The sequence below is a fragment of the Myotis lucifugus genome, unplaced genomic scaffold (assembly GCF_000147115.1).
Source record: "Myotis lucifugus unplaced genomic scaffold, Myoluc2.0 scaffold_43, whole genome shotgun sequence".
Classification (NCBI taxonomy): domain Eukaryota; kingdom Metazoa; phylum Chordata; class Mammalia; order Chiroptera; family Vespertilionidae; genus Myotis; species Myotis lucifugus.
Genome location: NW_005871091.1, coordinates 5,783,635 through 5,801,919, shown reverse-complemented (window position 1 = coordinate 5,801,919; position 18,285 = coordinate 5,783,635).

Sequence of the window (18,285 nt, the reverse complement as noted above, 5' to 3'; positions counted from 1 at the left end):
TCATCCTTTATAACTTGATCAGTATGGCAGGAGGGGCTTTCAAATATGTAAATCTGGTGCTTTCCATTTTGGTCCTTAAAATCTTTCAGTAGTTCTTCGTTAACAGGGTAAAATTTATATTTCTTTTTTAATAAGCAAGACTCTTGCAATATGCCCCTTTCCATTTTTTGCACTCTTTTCATATGACTATTATTCTGGGTATACTTAATTACTACATTTATTTGGTATTAATTAAAAATATACAGAAGTATTTAAACTGACATATTTAAATACTTGTGGTTATTCACCTATTTCCTTGACCTTGAACCAAGCTATACAATTATTTTTCAAGATTTGGCATAGGCAGAATTTGCTCTAGAAATTCCACCTCTACAATTTGGGTTAAAGCTCTCTACAATGTACATTAAAGATAATTTTGATTGTTTGGTTCATCCTTTTATTGCCAACAGGAATTACATTGGATCATACTTAGTGGTATCCTCAAAAAGCATTTATTGAATAAATGCACATGTAAGCAATATCAAATCTTCAAAAAAAATGCCTTACTGCTTAATATTCTGAAAAATTTTCCACTTTCTCTGAGTGCTAATTGTAGGAGAGAAATCCACAGCCTTTACCCTATGCCCTGTCACCTTGGGTGACAAAAACTATTTTTATACCTTTATTTGCATTAGAATCACCTAATTCCTGTATCTGAAAATCTCAGTCATTAGGGCTGGTGTCTGGCTGGGCATCTGCATTTTTAAAAGCAGATCCTGATGCACTTAGTAATCTAAGAACCAGAGCTTTGAAGGGTACCCTTCCTATTTTCTATTTGTTTGGCAATGTTTATGTTAAGAGGTCTGAAATAGAAAAGACCACTCCATTTTTACTAGCAGACTTTATTCTATCCTCTGGGACTATCATCTTGTCTACTTTCTTTGCCTTTTAAGTCAATAAACTCTTGTCCTGATGCTCTTGAAAAAAAGAAAATAACCTAACACCTCCCTCCATCCATTTTAATTAGACCACAGATCCTAGGTCTCTGGAGTCTTCTCGTGTTTTACAGACTGAGCCATTCCTCCAGTAACATCAGCCATGGGTTGAAACATTTCTCAGACAACCCGCTGGGACTCTGCTGCTCACATGACATTCCTCAAGAAGATTCCAGAATAACCCGAACACTCAAATATCTACACGGAAGGGAACCTATGGATTTTGGACCTCTTTCTAGTATATGATATCTTAAATGGTTTCCCCCCTACATCCCTCCCCCCAAGCGAGATCTTCATTAATTTATAAAATCACACATAATGGTATCAGGGAGGAGTCCCTGGGATACACAGCATAATGCCCCAAGGGAAAGTACTTTCAGAAATAAGAATTAATAGCATTAGATTTTGACTACTGTTGTAGACTTAAAAGGTTTTAAAAGAAACTCTTATCGTTTTTTTTTGTATGTCAACCTTTGTGGCAGAGAATGATTTCAAATTTTACTATCACTCATTACAGTACTTCAGAGTCCTTATAAATCTAGAAGGCAGAAAAGTCATTCTCATATTTCACTCAGAAGCATTGATGCTTTTCTTTACCTTAGGAGAAAAGGTGGTAAGGAATGAACTGGAAACTATTCTTATTGTCAAAGAACATTCAGATGATACCGGTGTTTTGCTATGAATTTGTATGTTGTATGCTTGTTAAAATACAAATGCCAAGTATCAATACTAACTCATTAAAAATAGTACAGATGTCTTCTTAAAGCCAATAGCATAGCATATTTGCATCAGAAAGGCCTCTGGGTAAAAGTCCATGTGCTGCTTTATAAGAAAAGCATGTGGTTAACATTAGTTTGGACAGGACTGGAAACATGGTAACCCAGTGTGAAAGGATTAAGAAGAGCATTTGCTTTCTGATGATTCCCTGTGTTAGCAATGGAAAAGTTCTGTGCACTCCTGGAACTTACATTCTACTGGAGGAGAGAGACAATAAGCAATTAAACGAGTATTTTATAAGATATTGAATTGTAAAATTTTCTACGAAAAAAATAGAGATAGAGAGTGAAAAGTGAAAAGCATCATCCCAGCCGGCCGCCTCTCTGTGTCCTCTCTCTCCCTTTGGAGACCTCTAAGCAGACGCTTTCCCCGCTGTGTCTCTCTCTACCAGTCCCTCTACCTCCAACCCTGCTTCTCCTTCTCTGCAGGCTTATCTCTGTCTCCTACCAGCACCCAAAAATATGCTTTATATGAATTCACCCAGCTAACTTTAATGGAATTGACGTTATTTTCAAGAAATGAAATGCTATCAGATTGCCAGCAACTCATGAAGGACAGGAATCTGATTTGTGAAATATAATGGTGCAATCACTGGACTTCTGAGCTTGTAAAGCTCTAAAATATTCACATGCACAATTCCATCTGGTCAGAAAACTATCACCCAAACAGAGCCAGATTTATACATTCTCTTTAGGACTGGTGCTGAGAAAAAGTAATTTCCAACATTTAAACTCTGCATGACTTTTTAAAACTTGAAGTGAGCAAGTGTAATTACAGTGCACTAATGACTTTCAGTGTGGCTTTAACTAACATTAATAACAAGTGTTCTCATGGTTTGTAGATGGACTTTATAGAAATGGCTTTGCAAGATCTTGGCTTACCCATTCTGGCAGTTGGAAGCAGCATAATTTATTTGTGAAGCATCCTTTATGCAAACTATATCCATTCCCCAAATGTTCCCTAGAATTAAGTGAGGCAAGAGTATAGACAGAATAAATTAAAGAAAATCAAGGCATGCAAATATTATAGAAGGAATTAATTAAAAGCCACATGGCATTTGGCCAGAAAAAGGAAGGGAAAAACTAATAAGTATATTCAAGAACAGGAAACCTACGTTTAGATGGTATTTGGAGAAAATGGAATGTTGCAAGTGATAGACTAGAGAGTAGCTGAAACTGGCATTATTACGAAGGGGCAATAGACTATTTTACCAAAAAGGAAATACACAATATTTAGAGTGAAATGTGACTTCAATGTTAGATAAGTCTATTGTTAAAAGATAGAATAGGATTTTCTTCTAAGAAATCACCACAAATTACATTTAACCAAGATGCAGTTATAATATATCTGATAGAATTTTAATAAAGTAGGTTTTTAGGTCTCCTGTGACATACTCAATTTCGTTTCAGAAGGTGTGATCACAGTAATGAAATAAGGAAGAATTCACTGGACCCACTTTAAGAATGCTGCCTAAACACTGGCTGGAGTCAAAATGGTTATGCATCCTTCTAAAATAATGCCACACATTCTACTAAGATAATTAAGGAACTGGGACTGTAGGGTTAGCAGATCTTCTGGATAACTGTAGATTTGATATGATCCTTTCCATATTAAGCCTTGGTAAAATTTTATTTTAAATGGCAAGTACTGAATAAATTCATAGTCTAGTGGTGGAGATGTCCGAGTAAGTAGCTAATTTTAATACAAAGTGATGAGAGCTACAAAAGAGTTTTGCAAAGCTGTTGGAGAGCAGAGGAGGAATTCCTAACTCAGTTTGGAAGGAGCCAGGGAAGACTGTGTAATTGGTATTGTGCTTGTAATGGGTCTTTAAAGATGACCAAGAATATAAAGTTGACAAAGACATTTTCAACCTACAGGAGAGCATATGCAAAGACACAGCGGTGTGAAAGTCTCTGCCTAACTGCCTCCAGATATCTGGCAATACTTGAGCATGAGGAGAACTGAGGACAGAGCAGAAGTGAAACTGCAAGGCATGGAGTGGCCTTGCTTCGGGACAAGTCCTACAGCCCAGGGTGGAACAGACTGGGTGGAGTTTCCAGTGAACTAGATATCCTGGATTTTTTCCAAAGGATGCATCCCCTAACCCAGCGGTTCTCAACCTGTGGGTCACGACCCCTTTAGGGGTCGAACGACCCTTTCACAGGGGTCTCCTAAGACCATTCTGCATATCAGATATTTACATTACGATTCATAACAGTAGCAACATTAAAGTTATGAAGTAGCAACGAAAATAATTTTATGGTTGGGTCACAACATGAGGAACTGTATTTAAAGGGCCAGAAGGTTGAGGACCACTGCCCTAACCAGTTCTAGCTGGATATTGCATTATGTGAATGCAATATCCTATATAATAAAAGCCTCATATGCTATGTGTCCGACCAGTCATTTGACCGTTCGACGAGTCGCTATGACTATGAGGTACACTGACCACCAGGGGGCAGACACTACGATCGGTAGGTTAGCTTGCTGCTGGGGTCCGGCTGATCGGGACTGGGTGAGACAGGCTGGACACGCCCTGGACAAATCCATGCACCAGGACAGTTTCGGCCTGATCCCTGCAGGCCAGGCTGAGGGACCCCACTGGTACACGAGTCCATGCACAGGGCTTTTAGTAGTGTATAAAACACTGCTGTGTAAATGAGGAAGTTAATTTAAGTTTTTAGAAAGTAGAGTATAGGCCCAAACAAACACTTTCATGGGCAAATTCCAGTTGAATGGGCTTTCATTTTGTAGCCTCTGCTGCAATTTATACAAGAATAACACATAAATAAATTGATCCTAACCCATGTTGCATATGTCTTCTCGATCTGGAAACTGGCCTTGGAATTCTGTATTAATGCTATCAATATATTATCTTGTAATTCCTTTTCTGTCAAAGTGAAGAAAATGAGTTATATGAGTTTCAATTAATCAATGTAACTATATCTTTTTAAATTTCATCCTATAGGACAGCAGCATATATATATATATATATTAGAACCTTGCAGGATGTTTGTTAAAATTTAGATTACTGGCATTAAGTCAAACCAATAATATCAGAATCCCAAGCTCAGGAATCTGCCTTTTCAGCAAGCTCTCCCGATATTTCTGACACCATGGTCTCATAACCACACATTGACAATCTCTTATCTAAAGAATGCCCAGTGTGAATGAAAAGACTTATCCTTTTTCCACTGCATACACTGGACATGGCTGGAAGCAGAGGCCAATCAAATTCTAGGAAGCTGGGATAATCAGACTTTAAAATTAGGACCTGCCTGATGGTGGAGAACCTCAGTCTGTGTCATTGAGTCTCCTGCCGACTAGAAGCACTTCCCAGCGAGAAAGCCTGTGAGCAATATAGAGCCACACACTTCAGCATCTCAAGCATCAAGATCTAGCTCTGGCTTACAAGGTACATATTTTAACCTCTAGCCAATGTGCTCACAATGACAAAAACAAATAAAAACCTACCACATTGCATTTCTTATCATTCTAGGGTCTAAAGACTTGTTCACGGGTGAATGCCTTTGTAGAACCTGGGTCCACTGTCTGCAAAGCCCTTTTGCCTGTTCAATTCCTCACTTCACAAACACCCATCGATCCCTTAAGACTTGTAAAGCTCTCCCACAAGCCCAGGTGATTCCCTGCTCTTACCTCTAGTTCCCACCACTGTTCAGATGATTCTATAACGTATATCACTACAATGATATTTATTGTATCCTTCTTATTAGACCTTGATCTATTGAGAAAATTCAGGCTAAATAGTGAATTCAGTAGCATTTTACAGACACCAGGTGAGGGACTAGACTTTAAATGTATTTGAGACCTGCCTGATGGTGGAGAACCTGAGGCAAGACTGCCAACACAGAGGCCACTGGAGCCATTAAGCCACAGACAATCAACCCAGCCCAACCATGGCTGAGTTAATTAACAGTTTAAAATCTTTAATTAAATGGAAGTCTACTAAGAAATTTTTAAGTCAATTCAATTACTAGATATTACATTTTGTATTCCATTGTCCTAATTGGTGGCATCTATTTCACTGTAACATCTAGGTTGTTTGAGAAGTAGAAATTTCATTACCAGAGAGTTATTGTACTAGTAAAGGACATGATCTTTATTAAAACTCATTGGATAAATCAGAGACAGAGCCGGTGATACCATAAAGAACATGGATCTTGGAGTCAGATAAGCCTAGGTTCAAATCATAAATATACCAATGTGTGATTTCAAGTTACTTTATTATTCTAAACCTCTATTGCATCACCTCTGAAATGGAAATTGTTTCACAGGGCAGATAGCTAATTAGGTAAATATATGAGAAAGTACCCAGTATATTGGCTAGCTCATACAATCACTCACAAACTTGTCACTGCTGTCGCACCACAGACAAGTCAAGTCCTTCCTGTCACCCAGCTTAGAAGAGCTAAGGCATGAAGACATGCTGTCAGCTGATTGATCCCAGCTTTACCCAAGAACCTTAGCATAAGAATCAACTGCCACACTAAGATGTGCAATAGTAACATCTCTATAATAATAAAAGCGTAATATGCTAATTAGACCGGACAGCCAAACGACCTTCCGGACATCATTCCAGACATCCTTCCAGACGAAGCCACCGAGGCAGAGGCAGTTAGGGTGATCAGGCAGGCAGGTGAGCAGTTAGGAGTGATCAGGCAGGCAAGCTGATCTAGAATTTGGCCCTTGATTTCTTTTTTTCTTTTTTAAAAAGAGCGTCATTGAGCTATAACCGATGCACAAGAAACGGCACATATTTAAAGTAAACAACTTGGTAAGTTTTGACATATCTGAAAAGTATATGTCCATCACCTCCAAGTTTCCTCCTTTTCAGTTCCAGACATTTGAATTTGTCAGTGTGCCAAGAGTTAACTAGTTTCTTAGGGACTGGCTTATAACAAAATTCAAAAGTGATAGATGGTAAAGCAGACACTAGCAGACTTGTCAACTTACTGTGGAAGAATAAACACTTCTAACAAATTTGGGGTACTGTTTCCCTGGAATTAGATACAAGCTACTTCAATGATTTGGAAATGGATGTGTCATGAGAAGATTGCTCAGTAAGAAAGAACCAGGGTAAAGGAATTGGATGTTCTTGTGGAATATTTCAACAAAAACATAGAAAAGCAACAGTCTCTTCTTTACCCCAATCCCGTTCACTTTTCTATTGGTCAGACTTTGAGTCTTTGGATAAAGCGTTTCTATCTTGGACAAAATTCCTCCTTTTCTAGATTCAGGCAGCTAGGACTCCTCTTTTTATTGCAGGAACGTGCACCCTGCAGAAGGCTCTTGCCCTGATCACCTTAGTAAGACTTGGGCACTGTCTATAACTCAGTCATTTATCTTTTCCTTGTTTGTAAACCATAAGTTGTGTTGCAGATGATTAAACTCCTGCATATTATATGCTGAGTCCTATGAGACACCACCCAAAGGATGACTTTATCTGCCTACAGGCATTGAAGCCACCTTGCCATGTCTCCTATAGAAATGGAAGCACCAATACCCACTAGACCTATTAAGGTATATGAAACATTTTCATCTTACACTGTGAAAGGACTCACCACTTTGAGTCTGCATGAGACTTTATAGTGAACGCTGCAGTCATTTCTCAAGGATACTCAGTGCTGTGGGTAGTCTTCTCTTCACCTTTGGTAGATGATTTACAGAAATATGTAAACATGTTTCAGAATTAAACATGTCAGCACATGTCAAAACACTTAAATTACAATGAGAGTCTATGACCTTAGCACAAACATGATGTCAATATCAAAAGCCCTCTTGCTATATAATTAATGTCCTCCCTGAATGGAGTCTCTTTGCAATGACTTTTTACCAAGCTCTTAAACAAGTTAACTGCTGCACGTATTTTCTACTTGAAATATTCCTGGTATTAATTTTCATGGAATTAAATTTCAAGGGCTAGAGATTATTTGCTCTTGCTTACACTGGGAAGACTTTTGTTTCCAGTAAGAGCCTAAGAAAAGAAACTCTTTGTCTCTATTAATAGAGAATGAGATACAATTTAATTTTATATCAAAATGGTAAAAACCTTTTTCTTCTTGAATTGTGAATAATGTTCAGAAAGGAAGTTGCATCATAAATCTGGATATTTGGTACATAGTAGAAACTCAAGCAATGCTAACAGAGCTTTAAGCCTGCTATCATGCTGTAAAGTTTTGATTACAAAAGAATTTTCATTGCTTTTGATTTGAGATTACTTTTTAGATATTTTTTTCATTTCAAATTAATAAATGGTCACTGAGCACTGGCTAAGGGAGCAAATACCATGCACTAGCCAGGAATACTATGTTAGGCATTATGATGAATTAATAAGAAGTAAGGTTACAGAGAATTTAAACTTATTCCATGCTATACAACTCTTCTCGCTTATTGATTTACAAATTTGTAAGTTTGACTTGATTTTGATTTTGGTTTTTTAATCCTCACCCGAGGATATTTTTTCCATTAATTTTTAGAAAGAGTAGAAGAGAGAGGGAAAGACAGAGAGAAACACTGTTGTGAGAGAAACATATCGATTGGTTGTCTCCTGCATACACCCCAACCAGGGCCTGGGTCAGGGAGGAACCTGCAACCATGGTACATGCCCTTGACCGAAATCGAACCTGAGACCCTTCAGTCCACAGGCTGAAGCTCTATCCACTGAGCCAAACCAGGTAGGGCGACTTGATTTGATTTTTCTGTAAGGCCATACTTCAGTTGTGTTTGTCCATTTCTAAATTATTTATTCTTAAAAAAATATTAAAATCAACAATAAAAACATTTGGATTTGTACTCTCCTGTGCCTTGCCTGAAAATCATTTGTCAAGTAAATTGTTGGTCCTTTAAACCAGGCTTCCAATTCCAAAACGACTGGGTTAACTGTTTTCAGTGAGTTCAGTAATATGTATGTATGTTGTGCTCAATGCTGGAAACACAGTGTGAGCACAAACAAATGAGTTGCCATCTTCAGTCTGTGTGACTCCTTGAAGACTTGGACCATATCTTATATTGGTATGTAGACCTCCATTTTTCACTAGGTCCCACTTCAAGCGCTTCCATTACTATTTTTAGTAATGCAGAGTATATGTTTTGTCTGAGTTCTATTCCTAGATCTTCAGTTATGTTCTCTAACAACAGTGGAGCTCACAATTACTCTACTGGCAGAGCACTAAAAAACAGTGTTCTCTCTGAAGGTGTATAGTTGATCTGAAATACAAATTAGAAAGATTTTTTTTCTGCTGAAATATGACTCCATTGCATGACTAAATTATATAATTATAATCAGGAATAAAGTTGGTTCATATATTAACAAGTTGTTGAATGAAGGAAAATTGAGTTTTGAAAATTAATTTAAGCCAGTGGAAGAAGAGTTAAATATTTAAATAATATTAATTAAGCATGCTGATGAATTGAAGAGTTAATGAGCACATTAAGGTTAATAGAGGACATTCAAGAGTTGCCCTTCATTGGAGAAGAGGACACTAATAATGATGACAATCATGCTCAGCAATGTGTTCAGATATATCCAGGAGGTATGCGCAGAGCGTTCTGCCCGCCCTTAGTTGCCTGACCTATAAACATGGCCAGCAGAATAGTCAAAAGGTTTGGAAAAAGAGGCAATGAACCACCCACAAGCTGGCATAGGATCTCCACCATCCACTTGCAAGTTTCTGGCACTTGCCCTGGGTTTTGGCCCTGTTCACAGTGATATTCAGGTCATTCTTCTGGCTACTGTAATGCACCTGTGTGTCCAGGTTGTTGAATAAGCCTATATGAATGAGAGTATTCTCCTGAATACAGAAAGCATGCCTTACCCAGGTCAGAGTTCTCTGCTGAAAACTGAGCCTTCACATGAAAGCTATTCTTCAACCATGGCTGACTAATGCGCTTGCTGAAGCAGTCACTCACCAGCATCCTGTTTGTGAGCATTCTTCCTCATGGTCAGTTTGGCTGCTATAGGCCATGTCCTTCCCTAATGGGCTTCATCTTGGATAGCAAACAGCATGAAAATGATGTTACTAGGAGTACCTTGCCTTGCCTTGCCTATGAGGGAAGCAGCTAGCTAGAGTGTCCTTCAATACTAAAAAAAAAAAAAAAAAAAAAAAAAAAAAACACAAAAGTTTAAGTCCATTTGGCCAAAAAAAACCTTAGAATATCTGTTATAGAAAACTTAGTTATTCATAACTTAATAAGGCTCTATGTTGTCATTTTTTGTTTAAATATAAGTTTGACTGCTATTTTGATAAGCTATAAACTTCTCCTATACTTTCCTATTTTTAAGCCCCTCCTATTTTCTACTGATTCAATATTTCCCAGTCATGTACCAAATGTAATAGCAACATCATTGTGCAAAAATATAATCATAATTAGGAAGAGAAGGATGGAAGGAAGGAAGGGAGGGAGGGAGGGAGGGAGGAAGGAAGGAAGGAAGGAAGGAAGGAAGGAAGGAAGGAAGGAAGGAAGAGAGGGAGGGAGGGAGGGAGGGAGGGAGGGAGGGAGGGAGGGAGGGAGGGAGGGAGGGAGGAAGGAAGGAAGAAGGAAGAGAGAGAGAGAAGGGGAAAACATAATTATAATTGCTTTTTAGTATAAATACTCCATAGTACATTTTATACATTTCTACAGAGGGGAACATTGGCCATCTCATGAAATTAACCCCTGACACACATACACACACAAAGGAAATCTATCAGAGGATACTTATACTACCTTCTTGGGAGCTAGTTTTAAAGCCTCTGTTAAACATTGACTTGTGTTCCTCAAATACACATAGTACGTTAAAGTCCTAGCCCCCTGTACTTCAGGATGTGACGTTATTTGGCAATAGGGCCACTGCAGATGCAATTAGTTAAGATGAGGTCATACTGGAGTAGGCTAGGCCTCTAATCCAATAAGACTGGTGTCCATATAAAAAGGGAAAACTTGGATACAGAAATGGACACAGGAAGAACAAAGATGTAGGCAGAGATTGGGGTGGTGCCAAGGAATACCAAGCTAAGAAAAGCCAAAGATGGCCAGCAAACCACCAGAAACTAGCCAGGAGACATGGAACAACAGATCCTCTCTCACATCCCTCAGAAAGAACCAACCCTGCTGGCATTTTCATTTTGGATTTGTAGCCTCCACAACTGTGAGATAACACTTTTTTGTTGTTTAAGCTGGCCAGTTTGCAATAGTTTGTTACAGCAGCCCTAGCAAACTAAAACACCTTCTTTAAAGTTATTGATTGGAAACAACAGTGTCTGTCTTGTCAAGACAAGCCACTACCTCACTCCCACCCCCATTGAAATCATGGGATGACCTTGAGTTCTGCCTTGGCTAAAGCTTCAAAAATAACTTACCATTGCTACATTACAGTCCAGCAGCATCCAATGGATACAAATATGAGCCACATATTTATTTATTTATTTATTTATTTATTATTTATTTATTTATTTATTTTTAACTCTATTTAAAAATCACTTGCATTGAAACCAATGCTGTATTTTATCCTGGTCTCTTGTGAGCGCACCAAGCAGAAGCAGGAGTAGCACTAGAGCCACAGGTGCTCCTCTAGAGCTTTCCTATTGTTTACCCTATGCATTGGCAAGACAAAAGATCTATTGACTGATGCATAGATGGAAGAGATAGGGAGTTCAAGGGCGTGGATGAAGCCTCTATTTCTATTCCCCACAGCCTCCAGCTCAATGCTGAGCACGGAACTATTACTTAGTATTTAATCTTAGATATAAGACACTGCCAACTCTCTTCAATAGCTTGCTTTAAAATCTTCTGAACAAAAATATGAGTAAAACAACTTCTTTTCACTATTTGTTAATATTAATAACAATAGGGAGGAAAGCAAACCAGTGCGTTTCTGTTTTCTTTCTGAGGCTTTACAGTGGGGCGGCTCATACACAAGTTAGTCTCTGTCGCCATCTAGTGAAAATAGAGGGTTATAACAGTATAGAGCTTAAATTTAAACTCAGTCTTTTTGAAGGGATACATAATTCAAACTATACTTAGAAAAATGCAGGAGTACAGAGTTCACACCAGAGCTGCTTTCTATTTTACACAGGGCAGGCCAGTGTGGCCTTCCCTTGCTTGTTATCTTGTGCCAGTTTGCAGGAGCATGACTTTTGTGATGACTATGTATTCATTCTATTCAGCCACTGCTATATTCCAGGCATGACACTACCAGAACTATTCAAAGGTCCATCCATTTGTGTTTACTTACTAACAGGCCTCCTCCTGTTCATTTGGATCCATTACTACTACCTTTCATCTCTCTAGACTTTCTAACCTCTGATGTTGCCCCATGTTCCTGGTTCAGGATGAAAAAACGCCTTTTATTTTTCCAATTTTTTGGCCACATTTCTTTGGCATTCTCCTCAGAAGTTTTTTTTTTGGAAACATGCTTTTTTAAAATATAGCTTCTATGCCAGACTTAAAAAACCCTAACAAACCAAAAATTATACTGAAAAACAGAAATGACACTACTTTGAAATCCTCAGGCCATGAGGTCGGGGACAAGGCAATGCCATTTTTACTTTTTAGGAAATGCAGTGCAAACACAGTTCTGTGCACTCAGCTGTCAACCATGACCACTGCACCTGCCTAACGCATCTGTTTGCAGTTGTCCCAGTTCAAGAAAGATGCCAGGAAGTTTATCAGGAGGGTATGCTCACTACTACCTAGAAAGTAAACTCACTAGAACTTAGAGAGCTGGTCAGTATGGATTTGGGTGGGCAGATTACTTCACAGAACCCCCTACTTTCTTCCACATCCAGGTACAAGCCTTAATACTAGACTCTGATTAAATTCCTGACCAAGTATAAAATAGCCAGATGCCAACAGACCATACCTTTTTGTCTCCCACAATTTATATTTATATTTTGAAGTCCTAACCTCCAGTACCTCAGACTGTGACCAGATTTTGGAGACAAGGTTTTTAAAGAGATATTCAAGTAAAAATGAGTTCATTAGGGTGGGCCCTAATCCAATATGAATGAAGTCCTTATAAGAAGAGGAAATTTAGATACACAGAGACACCAGACAGGTGCATTCAGAGGGAGGACCACGTGAACACACACAATGGAGGCAGTCATCTGCAAACCAAGGAGAGAGGCCTTGGGGCAGGTTTCCTCAGAGGAGAAATTAAGCCTGACAACATCTTGATCTTGGACTTGATCAGGCTGCAGCACTGAGAGAAATACAAATGTCTGCTATTTAAGCTGCCTAGTCTGGGGTATTTTGTTACATCAGCCTACCAAACTAATACATTCTCCTCTACAGACACCCTGTCTTAGTTCAATGCTCATCCCCCCTGGAAAACATGGCTCCATGGAGTCTTCAACGTGAGTAACAGCCTTACCGCTAAGAAGATGAAGTTGTCTTTCCCTTGATCATAACTCTTCTTTGGGGAGGTGTAATGTTTTTCAGCCAGCCATGTTTAGTTGGGGATGAATTATTGTCTTCTCTAAGGGAGATCAGTAAAGCATCAAAAAAACTCAAAAACAAACAAACAAACAAAAAACCTCCCTCGACCCACATATTCATCAGGTCACTTCCCTCACAGTGCACCCATGCATAGAGGTCCCCGAGACCTCTGGGGGGCCACCTGCCTCAGCGCCCTTTATCAGTACGTCTTTCATGCTGCTCCCAGGAACTTCTAGAACATGTCAAAGTAAAATATTAACTAAGCACCTGCAGGGCCATGTTATGATTTCAGCCGAGAGCTCGTTTTCCTCTTTTTACACGTTTTTAAATTATGTTAACAAAATGTTCTAACTCCCTGAATCAAGTTATACTGTACAGTGAACACCAGATGACGTTATAACCCAAGTAATAGGTATCTCTGTCTATCTCTGCTACAGAAGAGTGGTTGCAGTTTTAGGTGCCTGCAAAGAGGACTGATGTCTAGCTTGATGAATGGAGGCTTGCTGAGCTTTTGCTCTCTGGGCTGTTGACTAAGTTAGTTTAGAGAAGAGCTGGAGGGTGGGTATTTTAGAGCTGAAGATGACCAGACATTTTTTAGCTTGTCTGAAATGTTTTTTAGGCTTTGAAAGAGGGCTGAAATTAGCAACTGGGAAGAGAAAAACACTTCATTTTATACCCCAGTGAGTTGAAACTCCTCAGTAAACATACTTTATTTCCTTTTTGTAGATTCTTCTGCCATGGCTGAGCATAGCATATCATTGGTCCACATCACCAACCATTCTGACACCTCATTTCGTCCTTATTTTTTGACCTAAGTTTTCTCTTTCCTATTGGTTTTAGAGCCAATTTCCTAGCTAAGAGCTATACTCTTTGCCAATCCGTATCCATGACACAGAAGCCACCAGTACACATACTGCTTTGTTCATGATGATGGAGAAGGTTACATATGGCCACATTGTGGTCCAAGGCCATCATTCCAAGGAACAAACATGCTGTTGACCCCATTGCAAACCAGAAGAACATCTACACTGCGCATCTAGAGAAGGAAATGTTCCTTTTCTTTGAGATTAAGCTCACCAATGTTGAAGGAACAGAGGAGGGTGTATAGCAGATATCAAGAAAAAGAGGTTGCCCAGGAAGAAGTACATGGGGGTGTGAAGACGGGAATCCAAGATGCTCGCTATGATCAGAACACCATTGCCAATCAGAATCACTAGATACATAACTAGAATTAGAGTAAAGTAAATGATCTCAAGTTTTGGGTAACCAGAGTTCCAGAAGAATGCATTCTTTCACAAATGTCTTGTTTGTTATATCCATGTCCCAGCTTTGAGGATATCAAAAGAAGTTCTAACATAAAATATTTTCACTGCCAAGCAACAAATGTAACAGATGTCTTACTCTAGGGTGACACAGAAAGAGTGTTTTCTTTAACTTCTGTCATCTGCTCCTGACATATGTTGTTGTCTTCAACAGTTCGTGCCCAGAATAAAATGATCCTGGGATGTTGAAAATCCTCTGCCCTGTGTCTAATGTGTTCAGATCTACTAGGATCAGAAGCAAATTCAGAAGCAACCTTTCTGTTGATGACACCACACCCTAAGTTGAGTTTTCTAAGAAACCTTAGAATATTTCAGACAACAAACCTGATTTCTTCATTTAGTCAGGTTCAGTGAGGGAGTGGTGAGGGAGGCAACATACTGGAATTTTGAGTCTGTGTTTAATAGAAATTTTCAAAAATGTAAAGCAAATTTGGTTTTCATGAGTATTTGTCTACCTGAAATTCTGTATCTCCTTTGAGTCAGTTAAATTGTGTGTTTTTATAGGGCAAACATTTGATTATAGTAAATTAAACCTTGTACACTGAAATTTAACATCTGCTCAAAGGTAAAGTTAGTTGTTGATCTCATAGTTATAGCCCACTCTTATTATTTTGTTAGTTCCTATTGCAAGATCAGTGTGTAGACCAACTATGCATGTATATGATGGAGAACCTTTAAAGAACAATAGTCACTCTTCATTTATTTTATTCTGTGACTTCCAAATTATTCGTAATTTATGTACCTGAGAAAACTATAATAAAGTTTAAATATATTTGTGTGTGTAACACTTTTGACTTTACAAAACCCAAATTATTCTTCTCATTATCCCTATTTTTTTTCAAATGTTAAAGACAGAATGTGGCCAAAGTGATCCAACCTGTGAGTACTTCTTACCATGATGGAAGATTCAGGGCTATGGGACTAAATGATATGTCCCCGAACACTCCATTACCTGTGAAATGATTCTACACTTACTCTACACGACTTCCTAGGATAAAGCAAAGTTCCCCCAAGTGGGGTCAGAAATTGGCCAAGGGACGCCTCAGATAGGGACAAGAGTACTCTGATCAGCCCCAGCATGAACGCGAAAGAAGATACCAAACATGGCTTACCACGAAACGTGGTGGTGATCCAGGTCCAGCCCCTTTGGGGTGCAGGCCTGGAGAGCCTGTTGGCTTCCACTTCCAGAAAAATGTAATGACAATGTATCTTGGGCCACTTAAACCACTTTTCTTGCCACTGGCTCCAAGCCTTCCCCTCCTAGGCAGAAATTCCCTCACCAATTCAAACCCACCTTGAGACAGTTCTGTCTTGTTGCCTTTGTTCTTCTTCTCCCAGAAATTTCAATTGGTTACTTTGTGTACTGTACAAAAAAGAGAGGCAGGAGGAAAGGCGTGTGTCTGTCTTGCTCATCCCTCTATACCTAGAGTCTAACAAAGTGGCTGCACACGTTGGGTTTGGGCTAAATTGGTGAAGGTGTACATTCTAGGTTCTTAAGCAACTTGCCTGCGTAGTATTTGTGGATTCATACTCAAGAAAATTTTAATATGCCCAAGTTATTCATTTGCAGCAAGATCTGATGTTTTAAAAACTCTCCTTCAGTCAGCACTAAAATAATGCTGTCGTATATAGACAATGCCAGTACAGAAGGTCACTCAGTTGTACTCATGTGAATGGATGTAGCATGAGGTGAACTTAATGAAAAAGTACTTGGGGCTTAGAAGAGAAAGGTGTAGGTTTAAGGTTCTTTTCTTCTAATATATAGTCTCAGTTTTCTCATTTGTGAAGTAGTGATAAAAATACCTGACTTACTTTTCTCCCAGCTTTGTTTTGAGAAAAATTCAGTAGCATATGAAAACTGCTTTATGAATTAATGGGCATTCCATAGAAATAACAATGATAATAAATCATAGCTATTTGGTAACAATAATAAATTAGTATCCGTATTTCCTCACGCTATTCACATTTTAAATTCATATTTAATAATAGCTTAAATTATGGAATGAAGATTGCCATTTCATGGTATTGAAGACTTACTTTTCTACTGATAATTATTCCCACCTCCTAAAAGAACCAGTTACTTTCTTCTTAGTATTTATGTCAGCATTCTAAATTAAGGTCAGGTTCACCAAACAATGCCAGATTCCACAGATGTGGAAGAATAAATATTTGTAATGCAACAGTTGTAATTGCTCCCCAATCCCCAAAGCAATTTAAAGTTGGAAGGATAGCTCTGTGGAATGAAGAAACTTCAGGTGTGTCAGGGACAGTGTCCCACAGACCCAATTAAGATGGCTATTAGGAATACACTGTGACAGAACTAAAGCACAAAAATAAAATGACATTCTCCGACCCATGCACCTTGTGGAAACAAGAACAAATGTTCACCTAATTAACTTTATAAAATGTCAGAACTTTTAAATCCAAAATATGCTTACCAAAGCAAAGTTAATTCAAAGTAAGATCTTAATTCAAATGATAAGTTCCAAGGTGAAATGCTGGAACTGAAAATGGTCCAGATATTATAAATTAAATAAAACAGATATTTGTTGTGAATTAAATGCATTGCCATTTAACTTTTTTGCTTAGTTTATCTTCATTCTTTTAGAAAGGTTAATGTCATGCAGAATGCTATCGTCAACCTTTTTTGGAATGAGATGAAATACAGATAATCAATAATATAAATAAACTTATAGGGCAAAAGTGAATTCAAATGTTTAAGGCCAAAAAGTAAACTAAAAATAATCCAGAATGGTTAGTTTGGGACAAGAATTCAGATAGAGAGATGGTATATTATCAAATTAAAGTGTTTCAAACAATCTATTAAGCTATGTTACAGATATTAACACAGATTCTGGCTGTAATTTTCCAAAAGATGCTACATTTCACTGCAAAATAGATGGAATCTGGAGGGCCATTTTCAGAAGGCAGGCCCATGCCCAAGCAGGAGACTCACCAACTACGGACTATGGTTCCACATACTAACCCAGAACCAGCCCTGTTCCCCTGTGGACGTGGCTACAACACTGTTTGGCTTCGATCCTGCCACCAGTACCATCTGCCAAAGGACTCATCAGGAGTCATGCCTCCCATGCCACAGGTAACAGGCTCACCGACCTCACTCCTGGCGGTGACCCTGAAGTAGCCGTGACCTGGCTCCAGCTGCTCTTAGCCAACAGGAGTATTTGTCCAGGGACCAGGCAGGAGACACACCCGCTCTGTGCTCCATGGCAAGCCCTCCAACCTCTGTCTGGCTGCAGATCCTAAATTGGCCTATACATCTGTTCCAGTCCCTTCAGGCTGGAAAACTCACTGCCCACCAGGGGCCCACCTAGAGACATGCTTGTCTAAATCCCTGGAGGTAGACCTGCTGACCTCAGTTTCTTTAGAAGGAACTAGAACCTTTGCAACCAGAGAGAAGTACTGTTCGCACACACTTTTAGTCTGTGTCTCTGGAGGTAAGCACTTGACCTCGGTTCCACTGCAGATCTTGAAAGGGTACATAAACTGGCTCCAGCTCCTCACAGCCACAGTCAAAAAGTGGACCATCCCAGGGCCCTGTTGGGAACCCTCCCAGGGACCTGAGGGCTACATGCATCAGTGCACCTGATAAAAAGCCCACTGTCTGTGGACCCTAAAGCAGACCCTTGTCCCAAAACTAGCAATATTGACCAAGGTCCTGGAGGCAACCTCATCCACCTGGGGACCTGAAAGTATATAAAATATGCACCTCACTGCTAACGATAAATATAAATATATACTGCAATGGTGGCATG